The sequence below is a fragment of the Arachis hypogaea genome, chromosome 16 (genome assembly GCF_003086295.3).
Source record: "Arachis hypogaea cultivar Tifrunner chromosome 16, arahy.Tifrunner.gnm2.J5K5, whole genome shotgun sequence".
In the NCBI taxonomy this organism is placed as follows: Eukaryota; Viridiplantae; Streptophyta; class Magnoliopsida; order Fabales; family Fabaceae; genus Arachis; species Arachis hypogaea.
The window spans coordinates 81,663,170-81,689,911 of record NC_092051.1 but is presented as its reverse complement, the minus strand read 5'-3'; the positions used below and the strand labels follow the sequence as shown (position 1 = coordinate 81,689,911).

General features: G+C 39.7%; 1 non-coding gene across 1 annotated transcript; it reads right to left on the bottom strand.

The window, feature by feature from the left end:
* Positions 1 to 7,550: 7,550 nt before the first annotated feature.
* LOC112760468 (small nucleolar RNA R71) lies at positions 7,551 to 7,658 on the bottom strand. Its single transcript, XR_003180906.1, has one exon. It is a non-coding gene; the product is annotated as a small nucleolar RNA R71 (small nucleolar RNA).
* Positions 7,659 to 26,742: the final 19,084 nt, after the last annotated feature.

Genomic DNA, 26,742 nt, shown 5'->3' with positions numbered 1-26,742 from the left:
AAGGGAGAGCGCTCAAGAAGTGAACTTGGAGTTCACTAATGCAATGCTAATGAAGGCTAGCCCAAGCACCAAATGGTATTGCGCACCAAAGAAGCCAAGGGAGAAAGCTCAACAAGTGAACTTAGCGTTCACTAAATGAATGCCAGGGAGCAAAAATTGGCACGTGAGGAAGCATGCAAGCAAAGTGAACGTGGAGTTCACAAAGTGAACTGAACGCTCCACTGGGAGGAAACCCAAGCCACAAAATGCACCTTTATCCACTTGAACTAAGCCACCCCTGACCCACTTTCATTCAAATCCAGAGCAAGCAAAGCCCATTAACATGACTCAAAGGCACAAAGAGAAGATATATTAGGAATTTCATTTGTAATTTGTTTTCAATTTTAATTTCATTTTCATTTTGTAAAGCCTATATAAAGGCATCAATTTCATTTCATTAGGAGAGCTCGGTTAGGCTGCTAGGCAGCAGTAGGAGTAGGAGTAGGATATAATAGAAAGCTCTCTTTGATACACTTTTATTTTTTTGCACTCTCTACATTTTAGTTACAATGAATTCAGCTTTATGCAATTTCCATTTCTTCTACTTCTCTGCTACAAATCACTTTTCTGCAATTTTACTTTCTGCAACTTTACATTTGAGATTGTTGAGATCCAAATTTACTTTTCCTGCAATTAAATTCTTCTGCAATTATTCTGAGCTTTGATCTATTGCTTTATTTAATTTCCAACACCCAATCCCCTTTACATTTACTGTAATTTATATTTCTTGCTCTTTAAGCTTCAACTAATTTACATTACTGTAATTTACTTTCACTGCAATTTACTTTACTTTAAATTCCTTGCAATTTACTCTCTGCTGCTCTAATTTTCATTTAATTCATCAATGTTAGCTTGACTAAATTAATAGCCTCACTAAAGTTGCTTGATCCATCACTCCCTGTGGGATCGACCTCACTCGTGTGAGTTATTACTACTTGATGCGACCCGGTACACTTGCCGGTGAGTTTTGTGTGGAATCCTTTTTCCCTCATCACAGGTTCATTATTCTGTTCCAAGAAGAAAGGCCGAGCTCCTTCAACAGCTCAGACCTTGAAATAATAATTTTTAAAGTCCCTAAAAGACTCATCATACATGGAGAAAACTTTCTTTCCCTGGGTAGCTCGGAAAGAAATCCAGAAGCTTTCTTCTTAGCTGCCCCAGGCTTCGTCAGAATAAAAAGGTAAAGAAAAAGAGTTTGAGAAGGTTGGACATCCAATTCTTAGCACAACAGTTTGGAAGATTTTTATGAAGCCCCACGAGTTCGGGTGAAGTTGAGAAGGAGCTACGTTGCAAGACCACAACAGGTCTGTCTCAAAGGAAGTAAAAGGAATGGTGATGTTCATTTGGCTAAAAAAGTAATCATATGCATAAAAGAAGGGACGTTCCTCCTGAGTCAGAGAAGATTCAAACTTTCCAAATCCAAACAAAGATCAAAACTTTTTCATCCCCAAATAAACACAAGCAATAAAAAGAACGGTGTGAAAAGTAAAAGAGAGAGAGAAGACGAAAACCCAACCTGCAGTGGAGAGGAGAAGATAAATGCTTAGAGACCGAAGCAACGATGAAACCACGCCAAACAATCGCTCTCCGAGCAAAGAAAGAGGGAAGCGCGAAGAATGGAAAAAATTTGAGAACAAAAGAACAAAGTGCCAGCAAGAAGTCTAAGAGAAGAGTGAAAGAAGAAACTGAAGGAAGAGGCTTTGAAATTCAAATGAAGATACAAAGGGGAAATAAAAGGAAAACGGCGAAGAGTTAATGAGTATTTAAACCTTCACAAGTTTCCAAGGGAACGCAAAATGCGCGTTGCAATTAAAAAGGAGTGAGACAAAATGCTCTGTATTCAAAAACCCATTAGGAGCTCTACAAAATGGGATCGACAGAATAAAAATGCTCGAGCTCGATTTCCCCAAAAGGGGTCAAAGTCTAGCAAAGACACGACCTCAAAAGAAAGACCAAGCTCAAGCAGGGGCACTGTTCATACCCTGGGTCGAGCTATATGACCCGGGCTGATTAAAGACAAGTCGATCGACCTCCTCTCAAAGATTTCGGCCAAATTGCTACAAAGGCCCAAGAAAGGCCCAAACGAAGGAACATAGCCCAATCTAAAGGCATCCAAAGCCTAGAAAGATAACGGTGGTTCCCCTTAAAGATAAGACAACTTCACTCAAAGATAAGATAAGATAAGATAATTATCTTATCTCCAGAAAGGTCACTCCATACTACTATAAATACACTGGAGCACCCAGGTATGACTCATACTCTGATTCTACTAAAAACCTGCTTAAAGCCCCTGCTAACTTAAGCATCAGAGTCTCTTGCAGGTACTACCACCCTCCGGTGATGAAGGATCAGCAGCATCTCTAGCTCCACCAAGTCCAACAAGTCAGACACGTCAGCTCCAGCCACCACTGCAGATCCCGACCGAGATCGATCTACAGTTTCAGGTAACCCCCAGAACAGTATCTGACCTTGAGGGATGGGAGCTACCAAGGTCATGGCATGCATGTAACCTAAGAAGGTACTATAGCTAGAAAGTAATAAATATCTTAGGTTAACGTGTACTATTTTTCATGAAAAGTTTTTTAATGAGGTGCCAAGCCAAGATCTACAAATTTACCCGATTTAGAAGGGTAAGCACTCATATGTATATATTCTTGTCTATATGCCTATTTTCTACTTGAATAAAGTTTTTCAGATTTCCTAAAAAAAATTTCCTACCATGTAGCATTGATCTGAGCGCAAAAATTTACCGCCCGATCACGACAAGGTCGGCAAGGTGAAAACTAAATTCACCGCCCGATCACGACAAGGTTGGCAAGGTGAAACCAAATTCACCGCCCGATCACAACAAGGTCGGCAAGGTGAAAGCGAACAAAATAGATCAATGCAATAAGTTATAAAAAGTAATCCATAAAAAGTGGCCTGATAAGGTCTGACTAAAAATGGACTACTAAAAATAACTTAGCTTGGACCGACAAGATAAGTCGGACCAACGAAAGCTACAGCTTGGACCGACAAGAGAAGTCTGACCAACAAAAGCTACAGCTTGGACCGACAAGAGAAGTTGGACCAACGAAAGCTACAGCTTAGACCGACAAGAGAAATCGGACCAATGAAAAGCTACAGCTTGGACCAACAAGAAAAGTCGGACCAACGAAAAGCTACAGTTCAGACCGATCAGAAAAGTCAGACCAATGAAAAGCGTGCACTAAAAGGGACATAGCTTTGCCCAAAAAGCCACGACTCCACGACAACGCTATCAAAATTGTTCAGGCTAACTAAAAAGGTTCTACAGGAACACTAAAAAGTTGCTGGACAAATTAGCCCCAATGATCACCTCGACCAACCAAGTGGACAAAATAGGAGCTAATCAAAAAGAGGTCGGACAGCAAAGTACCAACTCTATGAAACTCCACGAAGATTGTAGAAGGCATGAACAACATATCAGAAAAACATATTGATGAGCGGATAATTTATACGCTTTTTGGCATTGTTTTTAGTATGTTTTTAGTAGGATCTAGTTACTTTTAGGGATATTTTTATTAGTTTTTATGTTAAATTCACATTTCTGGACTTTACTATGAGTTTGTGTGTTTTTCTGTGATTTCAGGTATTTTCTGGCTGAAATTGAGGGACTTGAGCAAAAATCAGATTCAGAGGTTGAAGAAGGACTCCTGATGCTGTTGGACTCTGACCTCCCTGCACTCAAAGTAAATTTTCTGGAGCTACAGAACTCAAAATGGCGCGATTCCAATTGCGTTGGAAAGTAGACATATAGGGCTTTTCAGAAATATATAATAGTCCATACTTTGGCCGAGTTTAGATGACGCAAAATGGCGTTGAACACCAGTTCTATGCTGCAGTCTGGAGTTAAACGCCAGAAACACGTCACGAACCAGAGTTGAACGCCAAAAACACGTTACAACTTGGCGTTCAACTCCAAAAGAAGCCTCTGCACGTGTAAACTTCAAGCTCAGTCCAAGCACACACCAAGTGGGCCCCGGAAGTGGATTTATGCATCAATTACTTACTTCTGTAAACCCTAGTAGCTAGTTTAGTATAAATAGGACTTTTTACTATTGTATTAGACATCTTATCATCTTTGGATTATCTTTTGATCTATTGATCACGTTTGGGGGCTGGCCATTCGGCCATGCCTGGACCTTCATCACTTACGTATTTTCAACAGTAGAGTTTATGCACTCCATAGATTAAGGTGCGGAGCTCTGCTGTTCCTCATGATTTAATGCAAAGTACTACTGTTTTATATTTAATTCAACTTATTCCGCTTCTAAGATATCCATTCGCACCCAAGAACATGATGAATGTGATGATTATGCGACGCTCATCATCATTCTCACTTATGAACGCGTGCCTGACAAACACTTCTGTTCTACATGCAAACAAGCTAGAATGAGTATAAGTTAGAAGGATGGCCATTCCTGAGATCCGGAAAGTCTAAACCTTGTCTGTGGTATTCCGAGTAGGATCTGGGAAGGGATGGCTGTGACGAACTTCAAACTCGCGAGTGCTGGGCGTAGTGACAGACGCAAAAGGAGGGTGAACCCTATTCCAGTATGACCGAGAACCTCCAGATGATTAGCCGTGCCGTGACAGAGCATTTGTACCTTTTTCACAAGAGAGGATGGGATGTAGCCATTGACAACGGTGATGCCCTACATAAAGCTTGCCATGGAAAGGAGTAGGAAGGATTGGATGAAGACAGCAGGAAAGTAGAGGTTCAGAGGAACGAAAGCATCTCTATACACTTATCTGAAATTCTCACCAATGAATTACTTAAGTATTTCTATCGTTGTTTTCTATTTATTTATTATTATTATTCGAAAACTCCATAATCATTTGATATCCGCCTGACTGAGATTTACAAGGTGACCATAGCTTGCTTCAAGCCGACAATCTCCGTGGGATCGACCCTTACTCACGTAAGGTTTTATTACTTGGACAACCCAGTGCACTTGCTAGTTAGTTGTATCGAAGTTGTGACAAATCATGAATTAAGATTAGAGCACCAAGTTTTTGGAGCCATTACCAGGGATCACAATTTCGTGCACCAAGTTTTTGGCCCCGTTGCCAGGGATTGTTCGAGTTTGGACAACTGACGGTTCATCTTGTTGCTCAGATTAGGTAATTTTCTTGTTGTTTTATTTTCAAAAAAAAAATTGCAAAAATCTTTCAAAAATTTCTCATCTGTTTTTGAAAATTATTCTAAATTTTTAAGAATGAATTCTAGTGTTTCATGAAGCATGTTGAAACCTGGCTGCCTGTAAAGCCAGGTCTAATTCTTTTGGATAGTGGCTTCCAACCATCAGCATAGAGGCAAGTTAATTGGAATATCAGCTGTTGCATGCTTGATTTATATCCTAAAGCTGGCTGGCTATTAAGCCATGCCCAACCCTTGGATTGGAGCTTTAGGCCAACATTGAAAGATTCCTGGGATTCTTATAAAAAAATTTTGAATTTCTTATTTTCTTTTTCCTATATGTTTTTCGAAAAAAATTTAAAAGAAAATACAAAAAAATCATAAAATCATAAAATCAAAAATATTTTGTGTTTCTTGTTTGAGTCTTGAGTCAATTTCAAGTTTGGTATCAATTGCATTTTTTGAAAATTCATGCATTCATAGTGTTCTTCATTATCTTCAAGTTGTTCTTGGTAAGTCTTCTTGTTTGATCTTTAAATTTTCTTGTTTTGTGTCTTTTCTTGTTTTTCATATGCATTTTTCGTTTGTTAGAGTCCAAGCATTAAAGATTTCTAAGTTTGGTGTCTTGCATGTTTTCTTTGCATCAAAAATTTTTCAATAATATGTTCTTGATGTTCATCATGATCTTCAAAGTGTTCTTGGTGTTCATCTTGACATTCATAGTGTTCTTGCATGCATCATGTGTTTTGATTTATAATTTTCATGTTGTGAGTCATTTTTTTTTGTTTTTCCCATTCATCATTAAAAATTCAAAAATCAAAAAAATATCTTTCCTTTTTTCTCTCATAAATTTCGAAAATTTTGATTGACTTTTCAAAAAATTTTTAAAATTCAATTGTTTCTTATGAGTCAAATCAAATTTTCAATTTAAAAATCTTATCTTTTTCAAAATCATTTTCAAAAATCAAATCTTTTTCATTTTTCTTATTTATTTTCGAAAATTTTAAAAATATTTTTCAAAAAAAAATCTTTTTCTTAATTTTATCTCATAATTTTTGAAAATATCATCAAAAATTAATGTTTTGATTCAAAAATTTCAAGTTTGTTACTTGCTTGTTAAGAAAGATTCAAACTTTAAGTTCTAGAATCATATCTTGTGATTACTTGTGAGTCAAGTCATTAATTTTGGTTTTTAAAATCAAATCTTTTTCAAAACTAATTTTCATCATATCTTTCTATCATATCTTTTTTTAAATCATATTCTTTTTCAAAAATATCTTTTTATCTTATCTTTTTCAAAATCATATCTTTTTAATCATACCTCTTCATATCATATCTTTTTCAAATATCTTTTCTAACTTCTTATTTTCTTATCTTTTAAAAAATTAATTTTCAAAATTTGTTTCAACTAACTAATTAACTTTTTGTTTGTTTCTTATCTCTTTCAAAACTACCTAACTAACTATCTTTCTATAATTTTCGAAAATTCCTCCCTCTTTTTCAAAAATTCTTTTTAATTAATTAATTGTTTTAAATTTTAATTTTAATTGTATTCTTCCTTTAATTTTCGAAAATCATTAACTCCTTTTCAAAATTTATTTTCGAAAACCTTTCTCTCTCATCTTATTCTATTTATTTATTCATTTACTAACACTTCTCTTCATCTCAAATCACTGCTACTATCCTCACCCTTGTGTTTGGATTATCCATTCTTCTTCACTCTTATTCCCTTTCTTCTTCTACTAACAACAAGGGGAACTCTATACTGTGGTAAAAAGGATCCCTATTATTATTTTTCTGTTCCCTTCTTTTTCATATGAGCAGGAGCAAGGACAAGAACATTCTTGTTGAAGCTGATCCAGAACCTGAAAGGACTCTGAAGAAAAAACTAAGAGAAGCTAAAATACAACAATCCAGAGACAACCTTACAGGAATTTTCGAACAAGAAGAGGATATGGCAGCCGAAAATAATAATAATGCAAGGAGGATGCTTGGTGACTTTACTGCACCAAATTCCAATTCACATGGAAGAAGCATCTCCATCCCTACCATTGGAGCAAACAATTTTGAGCTTAAACCTCAATTAGTTTCTCTGATGCAACAAAACTGCAAGTTTCATGGACTTCCATCTGAAGATCCCTTTCAGTTCTTAACTGAATTCTTGCAAATCTGTGATACTGTTAAGACTAATGGAGTAGATCCTGAAGTCTACAGGCTCATGCTTTTCCCTTTTGCTGTGAGAGACAGAGCTAGAATATGGTTGGATTCTCAACCTAAAGACAGCCTGAACTCTTGGGATAAGCTGGTCACGGCTTTCTTAGCCAAGTTCTTTCCTCCTCAAAAGCTGAGTAAGCTTAGAGTGGATGTTCAAACCTTCAGACAGAAAGAAGGTGAATCCCTCTATGAAGCTTGGGAGAGATACAAGTAACTGACCAAAAAGTGTCCTTTTGACATGCTTTCAGAATGGACCATCCTGGATATATTCTACGATGGTCTGTCTGAATTAGCTAAGATGTCATTGGATACTTCTGCAGGTGAATCCATTCACCTAAAGAAAACGCCTGTAGAAGCTCAAGAACTTATTGACATGGTTGCTAATAACCAGTTCATGTACACTTCTGAGAGGAATCCTGTGAGTAATAGGACGCCTATGAAGAAGGGAGTTCTTGAAATTAATGCTCTGAATGCCATATTGGCTCAGAACAAACTATTGACTCAGCAGGTCAATATGATTTCTCAGAGTCTGAATAGAATGCAAGCTGCATCCAACAGTACTCAAGAGGCATCTTCTGAAGAAGAAGCTTATGATCCTGAGAACCCTGCAATAGCAGAGGTAAATTATATGGGTGAACCTTATGGAAACACCTATAACCCCTCATGGAGAAATCACCCAAATTTCTCATCGAAGGATCAACAAAAGCCTCAACAAGGCTTTAATAATGGTGGAAGAAACAGGTTTAACAGTAGTAAACTTTTTCCATCATCCACTTAGCAACAGACAGAGAATTCTGAGCAGAATCCATCTAGCTTAGCAAATTTAGTCTCTGATCTATCTAAGGCCACTCTAAGTTTCATGAATGAAACAAGGTCCTCCATTAAAAATCTGGAAGCACAAGTGGGCTAGCTGAGTAAAAGGATCACTGAAACCCCTCCTAGTACTCTCCCAAGCAATACAGAAGAAAATCCAAAAGGAGAGTGCAAGGCCATTGAAATGACCATCATGGCCAAATCCAAGGAGGAAGGGAAGGACGTGAATCCCAAGGAGTAAGACCTCCTGAGACGTCCAGTGATCAACAAGGAGTTTTCCTTTGAGGAATCAAAAAATCTGAGGCTCATCTAAAGACCATAGAGATTCCATTAAACCTCCTTACGCCCTTCATGAGCTCTAATGAGTATTGCTCTTCTGAAGAGAATGAGGATGTTACTGAAGAGCAAGTTGCTAAGTTCCTTGGTGCAATCATGAAGCTAAATGCCAATTTATTTGGTAATGAGACTTGGGGAGATGAACCTCCCCTGTTCACCAATGAACTAAATGCATTGGATCAACTGAGATTGCGTCAGAAGAAACAGTATCCTGGAAAGTTCCTAATACCTTGTACCATAGGCACCATAACCTTTGAGAAGGCTCTATGTGACCTTGGGTCAGGAATAAACCTCATGCCACTCTCTGTAATGGAGAAACTGGGAATCTCTGAGGTGCAAGCTGCTAGAATCTCATTAGAGATGGCAGACAATTTCAGAAAACAGGCTTATGGACAAGTAAAGGACATGTTAGTAAAGGTTGAAGGCCTTTACATCCCTACTGATTTCATAATCCTAGATACTGGGAAGGATGAGGATGAATCCATCATCCTTGGAAGACCCTTCCTAGCCACAGCAAGAACTGTGATTGATGTGGACAGAGGAGAATTGATCCTTCAACTAAATGAGGACAACCTTGTGTTTAAAACTCAAGGATCTCTCTCTCTAACCATGGAGAGGAAGCATGAAAAGCTTCTCTCACTGCAAGTCAACCAAAGCCCCCACAGTCAAACTCTAAGTTTGGTGTTGGGAGGCTACAACCAAACTCTAAGTTTGGTGTTGAACTCCCATATCCAAATACTAAGTTTGGTGTTGGGAAGTCTACAAAATTGACCTGATCACCTGTGTGGCTCCATGAGAGCCCACTGTCAAGCTATTGACATTAAAGAAGCGCTTGTTAGGAGGCAACCCAATTTTTATCTAATTTTATTTTTATTTTTATTGTTCTTTCATGTTTTATTAGGTTCATGATCATGTGGAGTCACAAAATAAATCAAAAAATTAAAAACAGAATCAAAAATAGCAGAATAAAAATCATACCCTGGAGGAAGGACTTACTGGCGTTTAAACGCCAGTAAGAAGCATCTGGCTAGCGTTCAACGCCAGAACAGAGCATGGATCTGGCGTTGAACGCCCAAAACAAGCAGCATCCTGGCGTTCAGACGCCAGGAATGCACACTGAGGAAAGCTGGCGCTGAACGCCAGAAACAAGCATAGAACTGGCGTTCAACGCCAGAAACATGCTGCATCTGGGCGCTGAATGCCCAGAACAAGCATCAATTCGCCGTTTAAACACCAGAATTGCATGCAAAGGCATTTTACATGCCTAATTGGTGCAGGGATGCAATTCCTTGACACCTCAGGATCTGTGGACCCCATAGGATCATCTCAGCATCTGTGGACCCCACAGGATCCCCACCTACCTCCACTCATACTCTTCCCAATAAACACTCATCCCCATATGGCCGAACCTTAACCCCTCTCCCTCCACTATATAAACCTCTCCATTCTTCTTCATTTTCACACAACACAACCCTCTCTTCCTCTTCTTGGCCGAAACACAACCTCTCTCCCTCTCCTCCATATCTCCTTCTTCTTCTTCTATTCTTTCTTCTTTTGCTCGAGGGCGAGCAACATTCTAAGTTTGGTGTGGTAAAAGCATAGCTTTTTGTTTTTCCATAACCATTGATGGCACCTAAGGCCAGAAAAACCTCTAGAAAGAGGAAAGGAAGACAAAAGCTTCCACCTCCAAGTCATAGGAGATGGAGAAATTCATCTCAAGGGTCTATAGCTCAGTGGTAGAATATTTGAATGCAAATCAAGAGATCCCTGAGATACCTCAGGGGATACATTTTCCTCCACACAATTATTGGAAGCAACTAAGGGTGGAACATCAAGAGCACTCCATCATCTTTCATGAAATTAGAGAAGATCAAAGAGCAATGAGGGAGGAGCAACAAAGACAAGGAAGAGACATAGAAGAGCTCAAGGACATCATTGGTTCCTCAAGAAGGAAACGCCACCATCACTAAGGTGGACTCATTCCTTGTTCTTAAATTTTTTGTTTTTCATTTTCCTATGTTAAATGTTTATCTATGTTTGTGTCTTTATTACATGATCATTAATGTCTAAGTGTCTATGCCTTAAAGTAGTGAATATGAATCCATCACCTCTCTTAAATGAAAAATGTTTTAAAAAACAAAAGAACAAGAAGTACATTGTTTCGAATTCATCCTTGAAACTAGTTTAATTATTTTGATGTGGTGACAATACTTTTTGTTTTCTGAATGTATGCTTGAATAGTGCATATGTCTTTTGAAGTTGTTATTTAAGAATGTTAAATATGTTGGCTCTTGAAAGAATGATGATAAGGAGAAATGTTATTTGATAATCTGAAAAATCATAAAATTGATTCTTGAAGCAAGAAAAAGCAGTGAATACAGAAAGTTTGCAGAAAAAAAATGGCGAAAAAAATAGAAAGAAAAAGAAAAAGCAAGCAGAAAAAGCCAAAAGCTCTTAAAACCAAAAGGCAAGAGCAAAAAGCCAATAGCCCTTAAAACCAAAAGGCAAGGGTAATAAAAAGGATCCCAAGACTTTGAGCATCAGTGGATAGGAGGGCCTAAAGTAATAAAATCCTGGCCTAAGCGGCTAAACCAAGCTGTCCCTAACCATGTGCTTGTGGCGTGAAGGTGTCAAGTGAAAACTTGAGACTGAGCGGTTAAAGTCAAGGTCCAAAGCAAAAGAAGAGTGTGCTTAAGAACCCTGGACACCTCTAATTGGGGACTTTAGCAAAGCTGAGTCACAATCTGAAAAGGTTCACCCAGTTATGTGTTTGTGGCATTTATGTATCCGGTGGTAATAATGGAAAACAAAGTGCTTAAGGCCACGGCCAAGACTCATAAAGTAGCTGTGTTCAAGAATCAACATACTGAACTAGGAGAATCAATAATACTATCTGAACTCTGAGTTCCTATAGATGCCAATCATTCTGAACTTCAATGGATAAAGTGAGATGCCAAAACTATTCAAGAGGCAAAAAGCTACAAGTTTCGCTCATCTGATTGGAGCTATGTTTCATTGATATTTTGGAATTTATAGTATATTTTCTTCTTTTTATCCTATTTGATTTTCAGTTGCTTGGGGACAAGCAACAATTTAAGTTTGGTGTTGTGATGAGCGGATAATTTATACGCTTTTTGGCATTGTTTTTAGTATATTTTTAGTAGGATCTAGTTACTTTTAGGGATGTTTTTATTAGTTTTTATGTTAAATTCACATTTCTGGACTTTACTATGAGTTTGTGTGTTTTTCTGTGATTTCAGGTATTTTCTGGCTGAAATTGAGGGACATGAGCAAAAATCAGATTCAGAGGTTGAAGAAGGACTGCTGATGCTGTTGGATTCTGACCTCCCTGCACTCAAAGTGGATTTTCTGGAGCTATAGAACTCAAAATGGCGCGATTCTAATTGCGTTGGAAAGTAGACATCCAGGGGCTTTCCAGCAATATATAATAGTCCATACTTTTGCCGAGTTTAGATGATGCAAAAGGGCGTTGAACGCCAGTTCTACGCTGTAGTCTGGAGTTAAACGCTAGAAACATGTCTCGAACCAGAGTTGAACGCCAAAAACATGTTACAACTTGGAGTTCAACTCCAAAAGAAGCCTATGCACGTGTAAAATTCAAGCTCAGCCCAAGCACACACCAAGTGGGCCCCGGAAGTGGATTTATGCATCAATTACTTACTTTTGTAAACCCTAGTAGCCAGTTTAGTATAAATAGGACTTTTTACTATTGTATTAGACATCTTATCATCTTTGGATTATCTTTTGATCTATTGATCACGTTTGGAGGCTGGCCATTTGGCCATGCCTGGACCTTCATCACTTATGTATTTTCAACGGTAGAGTTTCTGCACTCCATAGATTAAGGTGTGGAGCTCTGCTGTTCCTCATGATTTAATGCAAAGTACTACTGTTTTATATTCAATTCAACTTATTCCGCTTCTAAGATATCCATTCGCACCCAAGAACATGATGAATGTGATGATTATGGGACGCTCATCATCATTCTCACTTATGAACGCGTGCCTGACAAACACTTCCGTTCTACATGCAAACAAGCTAGAATGAGTATCTCTTAGATATCTAATACAGAGGACCGAGTCCGAGATATTAGAATCTTCGTGGTATAAGTTAGAACCCATGGATGGCCATTCCTGGGATGGCTGTGACGAACTTCAAACTCGCGAGTGCTGGGCATAGTGACAGACACAAAAGGAGGGTGAACCCTATTCCAGTATGATCGAGAACCTCCAGATGATTAGCCGTGCCGTGACAGAGCATTTGGACCTTTTTCACAAGAGAGGATGGGATGTAGCCATTGACAACGGTGATGCCCTACATAAAGCTTGCCATAGAAAGGAGTAGGAAGGATTGGATGAAAACAGCAAGAAAGCAGAGGTTCAGAGGAACGAAAGCATCTCTATACACTTATCTGAAATTCTCACCAATGAATTACATAAGTATTTCTATCGTTGTTTTCTATTTATTTATTATTATTATTCGAAAACCCATAACCATTTGATATCCGCCTGACTGAGATTTACAAGGTGACCATAGCTTGCTTCAAGCCGACAATCTCCGTGGGATCGACCCTTACTCACGTAAGGTTTTATTACTTGGACGACCCAGTGCACTTGCTGGTTAGTTATATCGAAGTTGTGACAAATCATGAATTAAGATTAGAGCACCAAGTTTTTGGAGCCATTACCAGGGATCACAATTTCGTGCACCACATATCCATCAAAACAAAAACATTTAAAGACTCAAAAAGGCTACCTAAGTGGCAGCCTCAAGAGTTCAAAAGTGTTTTGTTTTCAAAATAAAGTTGCATAGAGGCAACTGAAAGTCAAGAAGTCTACCACACCAAAAAGTTACAAAAAGTTAGATTTTAAAAAACCACAAACCGGGATGTACAGATAAAACAAAGAGATTATAAGGGGTTCAAAGTTTCCCCAGTAGTAGCATCCGTGGCTGAAGGAGGAGGAACGATATTCATAGGGTGGCTGACGTTGGGATTTTGCCAGTAAAGAATTTCATAAAAACATTCGCGTTGCAGATATAGTCTCTAAACCGAGAGAAATCCCTTCGTACAAACGGTTTGGTTGTCACAAGTAACAAACCCCTTAAAATTGATAACCGAGTATTTAAACCTCGGGTCGTCTTCTCAAGGAACTGCAGGGAAGTATGTTCTTATTATTGGTTATGGAAATTGTAAATTTGGGGTTTCAAGAATGAGGAACGAGTAATTTAATGACAAATAACTTAAATGGCAAAAATAAATAAATACTGTAAAGCAAACTTTTGGCAAGGTATGAGAAATTAGAGGTCCTATCTTGGCTATCCTTATCAATGATGATAATAATTAAATCTTAATTCCACTTCGTTAACCTTTACTAAGATAAAGGAAGGTCAAGGGATTAATTGGTTTGATCTTCGAATCCTATTTATTCCCTAAGAAAAGATTGGGATTATGGAAGTTCAATTCAATCAACAAAGATAACAATTATCAATCACATTGAGTTTGATAATTCCTGAGTTACTGATTTCTTAACCAAGACCAAAAGGAGAAAAATAAATCTACTTGGAATAAAAATGTCTTCAGAGTAAAAGCAACAATAGCATAAATAAGAGAAATCAATATTAAACTGAAATACCTCAAATAACATTAATAAAAAAGTGATCTATAACATGAAAGGATTCATAAAGTAGCTTGCAAAAGTAAATAAAAGGAATATTGAACCTGATCAATAGAGATATTCTTGAAAGTGAATAAAAATCCTAATTCTAAATCCTAATCCTAAAGAGTAAGAGGAGAGAGCCTCTCTCCAAAACTAATTCTAATTCATGGAAAGTAAAAATTGGCGAGCTCCCTGTGAATAGATGCATTCCCTCACTTCATAACCTCTGGTTTATGCCTTCTGGACTTGGATTTGGGCCAAAAAAAGCTTCAGAAATTGCTGGGAGCGTTTTCTGCAATTTCTGGTGCGTGGCCTCTGTCACGCATCCGCGTGGGTCACCCGGTCGCGTCATTCGGAGCTTTTCTTGCCACGCGGTCGCGTCAGTCATGCGGCCGCATCGCTGCTTCTTTACGCTTGGCATGCGTCTGCGTCGCCCATGCGATCACGTGGATGCCAGTTTCTTCAGAAGCTCTATTTTGTGCTTTCCTTCCATTTTTGTATGTTTCCTTTCCATTCTTTAAGTCATTCCTACCTTAGAAGATCTGAAAACTACTCAACACACTAATCACGGCATCGAATGGAATTAAAGGTGATTAAAATAATTAATTTAAAAGCATAGGAAACATGTTTCTCACATACATCACATAATAGGGAAGGGAAAGTAAAACCATGCAATTAATATGAATAAGTAGGTGAAGAATTGAATAAATCACTCAAATTAAGCACAAAATACATTATAAAATATGGGTTTATCAACCTCTCCACACTTAAACAATAGCATGTCCTCATGCTAAATCCAAGGTAATAAGTAAGGTTAAAATGATGGAATGTCATGCAATGAAATCTAATCTAAATGCAACTACCTAAATGGATCATGCAATTCTAATTTATTAACTCATATATAAAGCTTACAGGTAGTTAAATTAATTCACATTCTCAAGGAGTCATATATGTATATATAGCCAAGCCTTAGATAATCAATAAGCACTTTTACAATTGAGATGGGAGAAAAAGTATTTTGTGAACTTGCAAGACAATTAGATAATTCAAATAGAGATAAATGTTAATGAGCTATTGAACCCTCACTGGATTTGTGTTTACTCTCTAGTCACTCAGTGTTTATTGGGTTAATCACTCTATTCATCTTTTTATTCTTCCTTTCTATAACTTTGTTCTTCATCTAACCAATCAACAATTATAGAATACAGTCATACCAAAAATCATGAGGTCTTTAATTAAGGTTGTAATGGAGCCAAGGTAAAGGTAAGGATATATGTATAAGGCTAAGTGAGCTAATAAGTGAATCCTTAATTAAACTAAGATCTCACCTAACATACATAATTAGTAAAACAAAACTTCTTTACCTATTTTCCCATATTTTTCCCACTTTTGGATGTTACATGCTCATGTTTCAACTTTTGTTCTTATTCCATGTGCATTGCTTTTATTTTTGCATTTGGGGAATTCTTTTGTATCCCCTTTATTAAATACTGAAATTTTTATGTTTTTTTTTAATGCACATGGTAATTTAATCACTTTGATTTCTCATGAGCATGCTTCCCAAAAATTTCTTAGTTCGAGTTATTTTACTCTTTTCAACTCTTCTACCTTTTGTTTTTATCATCCATGTTCCCAATAGGTTTCCCACATTTTAAACTATTCATAATTTTCTATCTTAAGCTAACCAAGGATTCAACTTGGGATTTTATTTTGTTTTTATGCTTAAGTCTAGTAGTGTGGCTAATAGAATAAAAGGGGATTTAAAGGCTCAAGGGGGCTAACAAGGGTGATGTGAAAGGTAGGTTAATTTGGGATAAGTGAGCTAAAATCAAATGCGGCCTCAATCACTCTTTTGGTATGCATATCTATATTCTATATTCTATATTCTATAATTGGACATATAGATTAAAACAAAGTAAAGAACATCAGAATAAATAAGAAGGGCAGAACACACAGGAATAAAAATTATGGTTTAAATGTAACCATACAATTAAGCTCAAAACTCACAGGCTGTATGTTCTCTAGCTCAAAAATCATTTATCAGTTATGTATGTCATGCAGGTTTAGTTAAAAATTCCCATTATTCTCAATGTAAAACTTAAGGTGGCTTTAAAGTTCTAGTGTTCCTCCTTGATGAAATGTTGTTAACTAACTAACATGTAATTCTATATATACAAGGTGTGTGGATTGTTTCTATTAAGTTCAAGTTTCTAGTTTACTTCCTTTTTATATTTTCAATTTAAACTAAGCTATCATATGCTAAAAAGGGTAAACTATACTAATTAATCCACAATTTTCTATAACTAATAAGTTAGAATTGCAACTAAACTAAATAACTAAAAATATGAACTAAAGTGCAAAATGCAGAAATAGAGTAAAAATATATAAAAGTAGCAATGTATAAGTACTCAGAAAAAAAATAAAAATAAAGAGAAAAATACAGAAAAATATCCAAAATAAAAGAAAAAGAGTTTGTAGTGGTTCACCAAAATAATACGCCAGAGATGGCGACCTCCCCACACTTAAAATAAAGCATCGTCCCTGATGCTCACTCAAGCAGGGTGTGAAGGGGTGTCATCACTGGAAGGGATGGTAGCTGGTGTCTCTGTGGTGGCTGGCTGGGGGTCTGGCTGCTGTAGAGGAGTGGCTATATGAATGGGGATCTCAAGATCTACAGCCTGGATCTGATGTGGGACCTCTGCCTGTGGTGCAGCCTGCACTGCCTCTCCCTGGGGATGGGTCTCTGCCTCGGGCGCATCCGCCTCCTCCTCAGATGCCTCGGATGGTGTGTCAGGCTCGGAGGGGATGTCACCGGATCGTATCATCAGCTTCAGGTGCTCATAGCGTCGCTTGTTGCGACGTTCCATCTGGTCAAGTCGTCAAAACAAGCGATGCACCAGATGATAGACATGCTCTGTGGCAGGTGGAGGTACAGTGGTGGTGGCAGGGGTAGGTGGTGCAGCAGTAGAGGAAGAGGGACCGGTAGATGGTGTAGCTGTATCATCAGCAGTGGCAGTCAGGAATGGAGGTCTGTAGCCCAAGGCCAGGAAGTTCCTGCTGTGCGGGATAATCTTCTTGCATTCCACAGCAGGTGACCTCTCATTAGCATCCTCTCATGGCACGTTAGCTCGACGGCCCAGCTGTGTAACCAGATAGGGAAAGGGAAGAGTGCCTCGGACGTGGACCCTAGCCATATAGTGCCGGATAAAGCGTGGCAGGTATAGGTCCTTACCCTCCATCACACACCAAAGGAGGGTGATCATAGCGGCTGGTATCTCAGTCTTGTGAGTACTCGGCATAATGTAGTTGCTTAATATCTGATGCCATAGCCGAGACTCATCGTTCAGGTAAATCCGCTTGATCCCCTTGGGCATGGTGGTGTTCTGACCCATGATCCAAGGAACTGACGGGTCAAGGGCGATCCTCGCCTTGACTGCAACCTAGTTAAAACGCATAAAGCGCATATCCTCCTGAGCTTTCTGATAGCCATCTGTCTGATCAGTCCTTGGCAGAAGCTTCAGAACTTCTTCTATTGCCTCCTCAGTAACCAGAATCTGCTTTCCTCTGAGGTTCACTGCATCTAGGGAAGTTTTGAAGTAGTTACAGTAGAATTTCCTAACCCAAGATGCATTAACCTCAGTCAAAGGTCTCTCCAGAAAGAACCAGCCTCTTTGTTTGATTTGATCAGAGGTATATTGCGGAGTTCTTCTGGGATCTTCAAAGTCCGCTCCAGGTATAGGTTCCTGGAGTTTGCAAACACCGGATACTTCAGCTCACAGTATCGGTTTGCAAACTTTACTGAGTCATTGGCGGGAAGTAGCTGGTCGGCCTTCTCCTGCGGGGTAAAGGCTTTCTCCCGCAAGGAGGCATCATGCATGAGGTCGATGATAGACACAGAGGCTTCTCATCTTTTCCTTTTGCTAGTAGTGACCTTGCCTTTTACCTTTCTCTGGGAATCTGACATCCTGAAAAATAGAAAACCAGGATATAATAAAAATAGGAAAGCAAATAGGCAAATAATCAAAGAAAACACAAAGTGGCAAAGGAGCAATAGGATAATGAATATGAGTGAAGTAAATGTGCATTTAAGATTGTATAGGAGTGAAAAATCGGAAAAGAAGTGTTCACAATCCAAAATGTAATTGAATGCATGTTAAATAGAAAGATTAACATCATGCCTTGGTTAGAATGTTAAAAGAAAGTGAAAGAAAAGCAAAAAAAGAAGTTTTGAAAAGGTTAGGTTGGTTAGAGTTAAAATTAGTGATTTAGTGAAAAATGGGTTAAAGTAAGAGACATAATGAAAATAGTCCAAGTAACAAGTAATCACAGGTAGAAGCTATAAGTAACTCATATCCAAACAAGTAAAACAGTTTGATGATGATTCAAATAGAGATAGAAAAAGCAAAAATAGGAATCAAACATCAAGATTGCAGTTTAGGAACCCGGAAATCAAATGGGATAAGAAAGCCTGCCTTGGCATTCATGGAATGGTTTGGTTAAAGCAGTGGAGAACAGAGTTCAAAATTCCAAAACCAAAACATGAATGAAAGTCAAAAACAGTTTACAAAAATTTGGGCAGCATTCTGGCTAAAATTGGATTTTCCCGGAAAATAAACAGCAATCAAACAGTTCATATGAATTAAAAAAAATCAAGCTGCAGTTACATATAATGAATATAAACATGAAAAGTCAGTGTAAAGAGCAGCAATATACAAGAAATACAGCATATGAACAAGATCACAACAACAGCAGATTTGCAAATTTGATAAAATAGAAACATGAACAGTGCAAGTAAACAGACCTAAATCCACTAACCACATCCTAGGCTACCTAACAACCTAAAATCCACTACAACATGCATATCTAACTAGACTAAACATGAACATAAACGGAAAAATAAGAATAACTACGAATGGATAAAAGGGATTGCGTGTTGCGGAACCTGGAAGGCCGAATAAGGAGAATAGGCAGAAAGGTGGCTAGAGGTGGTGGGCACGGCGCCTGGCGGTGGTGGGCACGGCAGCGCGGCTATTCGGGCAGGGGGAAGAGAGGGTAATGGGGGTAGGGGAAGGGAGGGGGGAAAGGGGTGGTGTTGCTGGTGGAAGGGGGTTGCAGTTAGGACGGTTGGCGGCGGTGGGTGGTGGCGCGGAGGGGAGCAGTGGCGGAGGAGGAGGGAGAAAGAAGAAAGAGGAAGAAAGAAGGGGGAAGGAGGGAGGGGGTGGGTGGCGGCGGCGTCTGGGTGGTGGCGCGGTGGTGGCTGGGTGGTGGTTGTGGTTTGGAGGAGGAGAGAAGGAAGGGGGTGGGGTTCAGGGGGGGCACGAGAATAGGGTTTCGCGTGACCTGGAGGGGTTATAATTTGAATCCACGCGATCGCGCGGCTGGAGTGAAAAAGGTGGTTGACGCGATCGCGTGTGTGATGCGATCGCGTGGGTGACGCAATCGCGCGGAGGGCAAAAAGAGTAAATGACGCGATCACGTGGGGCATGCGATCGTGTCGCTGGAATTTGTGCTAAACGCACGAATCCACCGTCATTTCAGTGCAACTCTCTATCTCCTTGGGGTGTTCGTGCAATCCATGCGACGCGGTCGCGTCGCTCACACGGTCGCGTGGGATTGATCGTGTGCAAGTGACGTGATCGCATGGGGCATGCAATCGCGTGGGCCATTTTGTGCTAGACGCACAATGGCCGCAGGATTCCAGCCCAACTTTCTGGACGTTGGATCCTTACGTCGATTTCCAGGTCGCGCGGCCGCATGGATGACGCGGTCGCGTGGGAAGTGTAGTTCGCCATTTGACGCGATTGCATGGGGCATGCGGTCGCGTCGCGCACCCTTTTTTTTTGTTGAATGCAGAATGCAGTATGCAGAATGCAATGCTTAATGTGAATGTTATGCATGATTCCAGATTCAATAAAAATAAAATTCAAAAACAAACAAAACTAAATAAAATTAAAATTGCAAAAGGAACGATCATACAATGGTGGGTTGTCTCCCACCTAGCACTTTTAGTTAAAGTCCTTAAGTTGGACATTAGATGAGCTTCCTGTTATGGTGGCTTGTGTTTAAATTCATCCAGAAATATCCACCAATGTTTGGAATGCCAGCAGCCTCCGGGGTCCCAAACTAGGAATGTGAAGCTTCTGAGCAGCTTCAAACAGATTTTTAGGCTCCCGGGGTGATGAATATCAGAATATTTTCTAGGATCCCAAACTTTGGTTCTAAATCCGCCTTCGTTTTGATCTATATTTTTCCATCCGGGCAGTTTAGAAAGTAGATTCTCACCATAGTGACCAAACGTTTTCCGAGATTCATTCAATTGAGCATGATACCAATCCGTGCAATTCGATTTGAAGCATGGAACCTTAATGAACCTTGTACACCAGCCCTAAGTACAAGCCATTTCCCTCTTACTCTTAAAGCCGCAGAGGGCTCTAAGCTGGCCATCTGTTTCAAGTAAACCATATTCAAGTGAATAAGTAAAGTTAAAGGTTAAGGATTGTACCCACTTGAAGCTTGTATTAGGCGGTAATGGCCTTGGGGTAGGTGTTTCTGGTGGTTCTGTAAGTTCTACTCCCTTGTGCTCTTCTGTGAATTCCTCCACTTCTTCACAAGATTCTTCAAATGCATCTGTATCTTGGTCAAAGTCTTCTATGTCTTGCTCATCACTCGAGTCATAGATCGGAGGTTGAGAGAAATCTACCTCTGTATCATCTTCGTATTCATTTGGGGAAGGTTCTTCGATCTCAGAGAATTCACTTGCGGATGCAAGTTCATTACTAAGAGAGCTTGACTTGTGACTATCATCATCAAGGGAATTTGTGTCCTGGGTTATTCCGTCTAGTTCTTCATAAACGACTTGCCTTGGGGATTGTGCAATATCCTCCTTAGCATCAACTGTAACATCCTTGACGGAGTTCTCCTCAACTCTGGATTCCCATGGAGGTTCAGCATCTCCTAGATCTTCTACCAACTCTTCTTCATGTACAATGACAGCTTCTTCTACTTGTTCTAGTACGAATTCATGCTCTGTCTTGTCCACTAGAGTTTCTAGTGTCTCTTTCATGCTACGCTCTTCATTAGATTGTCCACATGGGGCTGTGGTCGGTCCTTGAATGTTCGCGCATCTAGAAGCTAATTGAATTACTGCTTGCTCCAGTTGTCGAATGGTTGTTTGAAGTTTATTTACTGTTGCCTTGTGCCGAACCTCTGATTCTCGGGGTGATGGATTTGGACATGATACATAGGAAAATGGTGGTTCTTGGGGGTGATTGGATTGGAACTGGGGTAGGAAAGGATCATACGGTGGCAAATGGTGAAGAGAAGCTTGTGAGTGTGGTGGTTCGATGTTATGTTGAGAGGATGGTCTATAGGCACGGGGTGGGGCTTGTTGGTAGTTACAAGGTTGTCCACCATATCTATCGGCTGGGTATGCAGTGTAGAATGGTCGTTGTCCATGATATCTTGGAGGGTGTTGTTGCCTGAAGGATTGATTAGATCCTCTTGGCTCCATCCATCCTTGATTGGTCTGACCTTGATGCATATTCTTGCTGTAACTTCTATTTCCTTCAACAAAGTTAGATCCAAACTCAAAGCGAGAGGGGTGAGAATTCATGGTAGCAAATAAAAAATAAAAAGGAGAAACAAAAATAAATAAACAAGCAAAAAAAAATATTTACAATAACCAATAATAAGGCACACGTTAGCAGTTCCCCAGCAACGGCGCCATTTCGACGTTGGGATTTTTGCTAGTAAAGAATTTCATAAAAACATTCGCGTTGTAGATATAGTCTCTAAACCGACAGAAATCCCTTCGTACAAATGTTTTGGTTGTCACAAGTAACAAACCCGTTAAAATTGATAACCGAGTATTTTAACCTCGGGTCATCTTCTCCAGGAACTGCAGGGAAGTATGTTCTTATTATTGGTTATGGAAATAGTAAATTTGGGGTTTAAAGAATGAGGAACGAGTAATTTAATGACAAATAAATTAAATGACAAAAATAAATAAATACTGTAAAGCAAACTTTTGGCAAGGTATGAGAAATTAGAGGTCCTATCCTGGCTATCCTTATCAATGATGATAATAATTGAATCTTAATTCCACTTCGTTAACCTTTACTAAGATAAAGGAAGGTCAAGGGATTAATTGGTTTGATCTTCGAATCCTATTTATTCCCTAAGAAAAGGTCAGGATTATGGAAGTTTAATTCAATTAACAAAGATAACAATTATCAATCACGTTGAGTTTGATAACTCCTGAGTTACTAATTTCTTAACCAAGACCAAAAGGAGAAAAATAAATCTACTTGGAATAAAAATGTCTTCAGAGTAAAAGCAACAATAGCATAAATAAGAGTAATCAATATTAAACTGAAATAACTCAAATAACATTAATAAAAGAGTGATCTGTAACATGAAAGGATTCATAAAGTAGCTTGCAAAAGTAAATAAAAGGAATATTGAACCTGATCAAAAGAGATAATCCTGAAAGTGAATAAAAATCCTAATTCTAAATCCTAATCCTAAATAGAGAGAGGAAAGAGCCTCTCTCCAAAACTAATTCTAATTCATGGAAAGTAAAAATTGGCGAGCTCCCTGTGAATGGATGCATTCCCTCACTCATAACCTCTGGTCTATGCCTTCTGGACTTGGATTTGGGCCAAAAAGGGCTTCAGAAATCGCTGGGAGCGTTTTCTGCAATTTCTGGTGCGTGGCCTCTGTCACGCGTTTGCGTGGGTCACGTGGTCACGTCATTCGGAGCTTTTCTTGCCACGCGGTCGCGTCAGTCATGCGACCGCGTCATGTGCGTTCTGCTTAAGGCGCGCGGTCGCGTCAGTCATGCCGCCGCATCGCTGCTTCTTTGCGCCTGGCATGCGTCCGCGTCGCCCCTGTGATCGCGTGGATGCCAGTTTCTTCAGAAGCTCCGTTTTGTGCTTTCCTTTCATTTTTGTATGTTTTCTTTCCATCCATTAAGTCATTCCTACCTTAAAAGATCTGAAAACTACTCAACACACTAATCACTACATCGAATGGAATTAAAGGTGATTAAAATAACTAATTTAAAAGCATAGGAAACATGTTTCTCACATACATCACATAATAAGGAAGGGAAAGTAAAACCATGCAATTAATATGAATAAGTGGGTGAAGGATTGAATAAATCACTCAAATTAAGCACGAAATACATAAAAAAATATGGGTTTATCAGTGGCGTCCACAGTCCCATCCTCCCGATTAAGAATTTGACAGTCAGGATCAGGCTGGGAATGGTCGACCTCAACAGAAGGATTTGAAGAAGTCGTGGCTGCGGAAGCTTTGGCTGGCGGTGCAGGAGGAGGCCCGTCATCTTCATCATCCGGAGCAGGCACTATCTTGCCATCTTCCACCACATTGTCCAGGCTGAAGAGAGTGGGGTCGAGCTCAGGAGCGAGAACTTGGACTTGTGCCTTTATGTTTTCATAAGAGCCTGTCACAGTTTCTACAAGATGACCCTGGAGATCGGCGTAATCCGCGTGGGCTGAGTCAAGCCTCCCCCTTAGCTCCAACACCTCGGCATAGGTGCGGGTATAACTCTCCTTGTGTTTCTTCGCCATCTCCTCTGCCAAGTTGGCAGTCACCTCAGCCCTAGTAGCCCGCGCCTTTTCCTTCTCCAAATCCAACTCCAATTTAATCACCCTAGCATCAAGCTCATCCTTCACCCCCTTTATTCTATTGATATCCGATTTGGCATCCTCAAGGAAAGCCTTCGTCGCATGGACTGGGGAAGCCTGAACAGTACGGAATAAGGCCGCACCCATATGAGCCATCTAAATACTGTTACTGGTGATAAAATTCAAGTGATGTTGGATGGACACTTCATCCATTGGAAAATGAGCAATTTGATTATCAACAAACCCCACGGCATCCAAAGTCGGGGGGCAACCAAGTCATAGGGATCAACAGTTTTTTGTTTTTTAGGAGGAGGACCAGCAGTGGGAGAGGAGACAGCACTAGAAGATGGTCGAACTGGGTCAGAGGGGACAATCTGGACCTGAGTGGTTGGAAAAACCTTCCTCGGTCCAGAAGCACCCGATGTTGGTTTCTTGGGAGGAGCCTGAGAAGACTTTCCCTCTGCAGTCTTGGCCGAGATGTTTTGAGCAGCTGTTGCTTTATTAGCACAGGGAAAATGTTTCATGGATTTTGTAGATTTCACCATCTCTACAAAAAAGAAACCAAGAAAACAAATAACGAATAGATGGAGGTAAAAATTTAACCACAAAGCAAAGCTATTGAAAAGAAGTCGGTCACTGCCCAGTTCAACACGAAGATGGGAAGAATCTCCTAAAAACTTCTTCGTGTCAAGATGGGGAGGCTCTTCCCAATTTTCCTCTAACACATTTACAAAGGCCTGCTCGACCTCATCCAGACTTTCCCAGGAGTACCTTGCTACTACTACATTCTTCTGCCAGTATAAAGGGAAGGTAGGCTCATCATTTTCATCCAAAAAGAAGGGCCGAGCTCCCTCAACAGCTCGGACCTTAAAATAGTAGTTTTTAAAGTCCCTAAAGGACTCGTCATACATAGAGATAACTTTTTTTCCTTGAGTAGCTCCGAAAAAAACCCAGGAGGCTTTCTTCTTCGCTATCCCAGGCTTCGTCAACACAAAAAGATAAAGGAAGAGAGTTTGGGTAGGTTGGATATCCAATTCTTGACACAACAATTGGAAGATTTTTATGAAGCCCCAAGAGTTTGGGTGGAGTTGAGAAGGAGCTACATTGCAGAACCACAACAACTCGGTCTCAAAAGGGGTAAAAGGAATGGTAATATTCAGTTGACTAAAGAAATAGTCATAGGCATATAAAAAGGGACGTTCCCCTTGAGTCAAAGAGGGAAAACTAACCCTCTCCTCAGGGTCATGTGACACTAACTCATAATTCTTCTCTTGATCCCTATCACTACAAATCCTATGGTACCTCCTAAGTCACACACAATACTCAGAGTTAGCAACTGTAACACACATCAACACAATGGAGTTCAGCCAATCAGGCATGCCATCCGGGATCTTAGTAGGCCTCTCAACAATGTTTTTGCGGGAAGACATAGGTCAACTATTCCTACAGGAAGAAAAAGAGAAAAAAGGTTTACTACCAAACAACTCGGACATATATGAAAACAATTCAGACAATAACATATGAACGTCAAGAGTCTGACACGGCAGTAAAAGGGAAACCCCAGGATTCATACTAAAGTCCAGGGATTAAAATACCAAGGACTAGGGTAATTTTGGCCAAATTCATGCAAATTATTCAAGGAGCTTATAAATGAGTTAATGTGAATGAATCTCTTGAAATTGATTGCATAGAATGGCAATACTTTGAGGAAATTTCTTTGGTTAATGATAGGTAATGAATCAAGAAGGCAATGGAGCAAGAATTAGAGCAAGAAGGCTTTAGGACACATCAAGCTTGGCAAGGAGGCAGAGGACTTGCACGTTGCTAACTTGGGTTACGACTGGCGCGTTTGGTGATAACGCCTGCAGCCATATAGAATGATTCTAGGAAGGATTGGCATGTTGCCAACTCCAGGACACATTGGCATGTCCAATGACAACTCTAGGAAGCAAAGCCTTGGCAAGGAGGACAAAAGCTCAAGCACGTTGCCAACCTTGGAGTGCATTGGCGTGTTTGGCAACAACTCAAGGCAGCTTGGATGATGACTCTTTCACTTAAGTACGTTGCTAACGTTGGGATGCATAGGCGTGTTCAATGACAACGCCAGGCAGCAAGCATGGAGCCATGAGGAAGGCTCGAGCACATTGTCAACTCCAGGATACATAGGCGTGTTCATTGACAACGCATCATACAAGCAAGCTAGGCAACCTTGGGAATGAAGAGCACGTTGCTAACTTGGGAATGCATTGGCGTGCTCATCAACAACGCAGCAATGCTTGGAGCTAGGAAGCATAAGTTAGCACGTTGGCAACTTGAAAGAACAAATGAGTGACAATCAAAATGAATTCCATGGTGACATATACAACTCATCCTGGAGGAATCACCCCAACCTGGGATGGGGTGACAATCAAAATTCATGGCAGAGAAACCACAATTCCAATAACTCCCGCAACACAAACAACCAGAATCATTCATCCAGTAACACTAACCAATACAAAAACTCACAAAACACATATCATCCACCTCATAATAACTCACAAACTCACCAAAATAACTTTTCCACACTTCCATTCAACTCACAAAACAACCACCTCAATGCTCCAAACAACGTCCACCAGCAACCATCACCTCCCATGCAACCACATCCAGACTCTCAGAGGATCTCTAACTTAGAAATGTTGATTGAGAAACTCATCAAGACTCAAGAGATGGCAAGACAAGATCAAGCCCTGACACTCAAAAACTAAGATGCATCTATGAAAAATCTTGAGATGCAAATATGAAAAATGGCTAAACAAATCACTGAGATAGGTGAGAAGCGAGCACTCCCTAGTACCACTGAAGATAACCT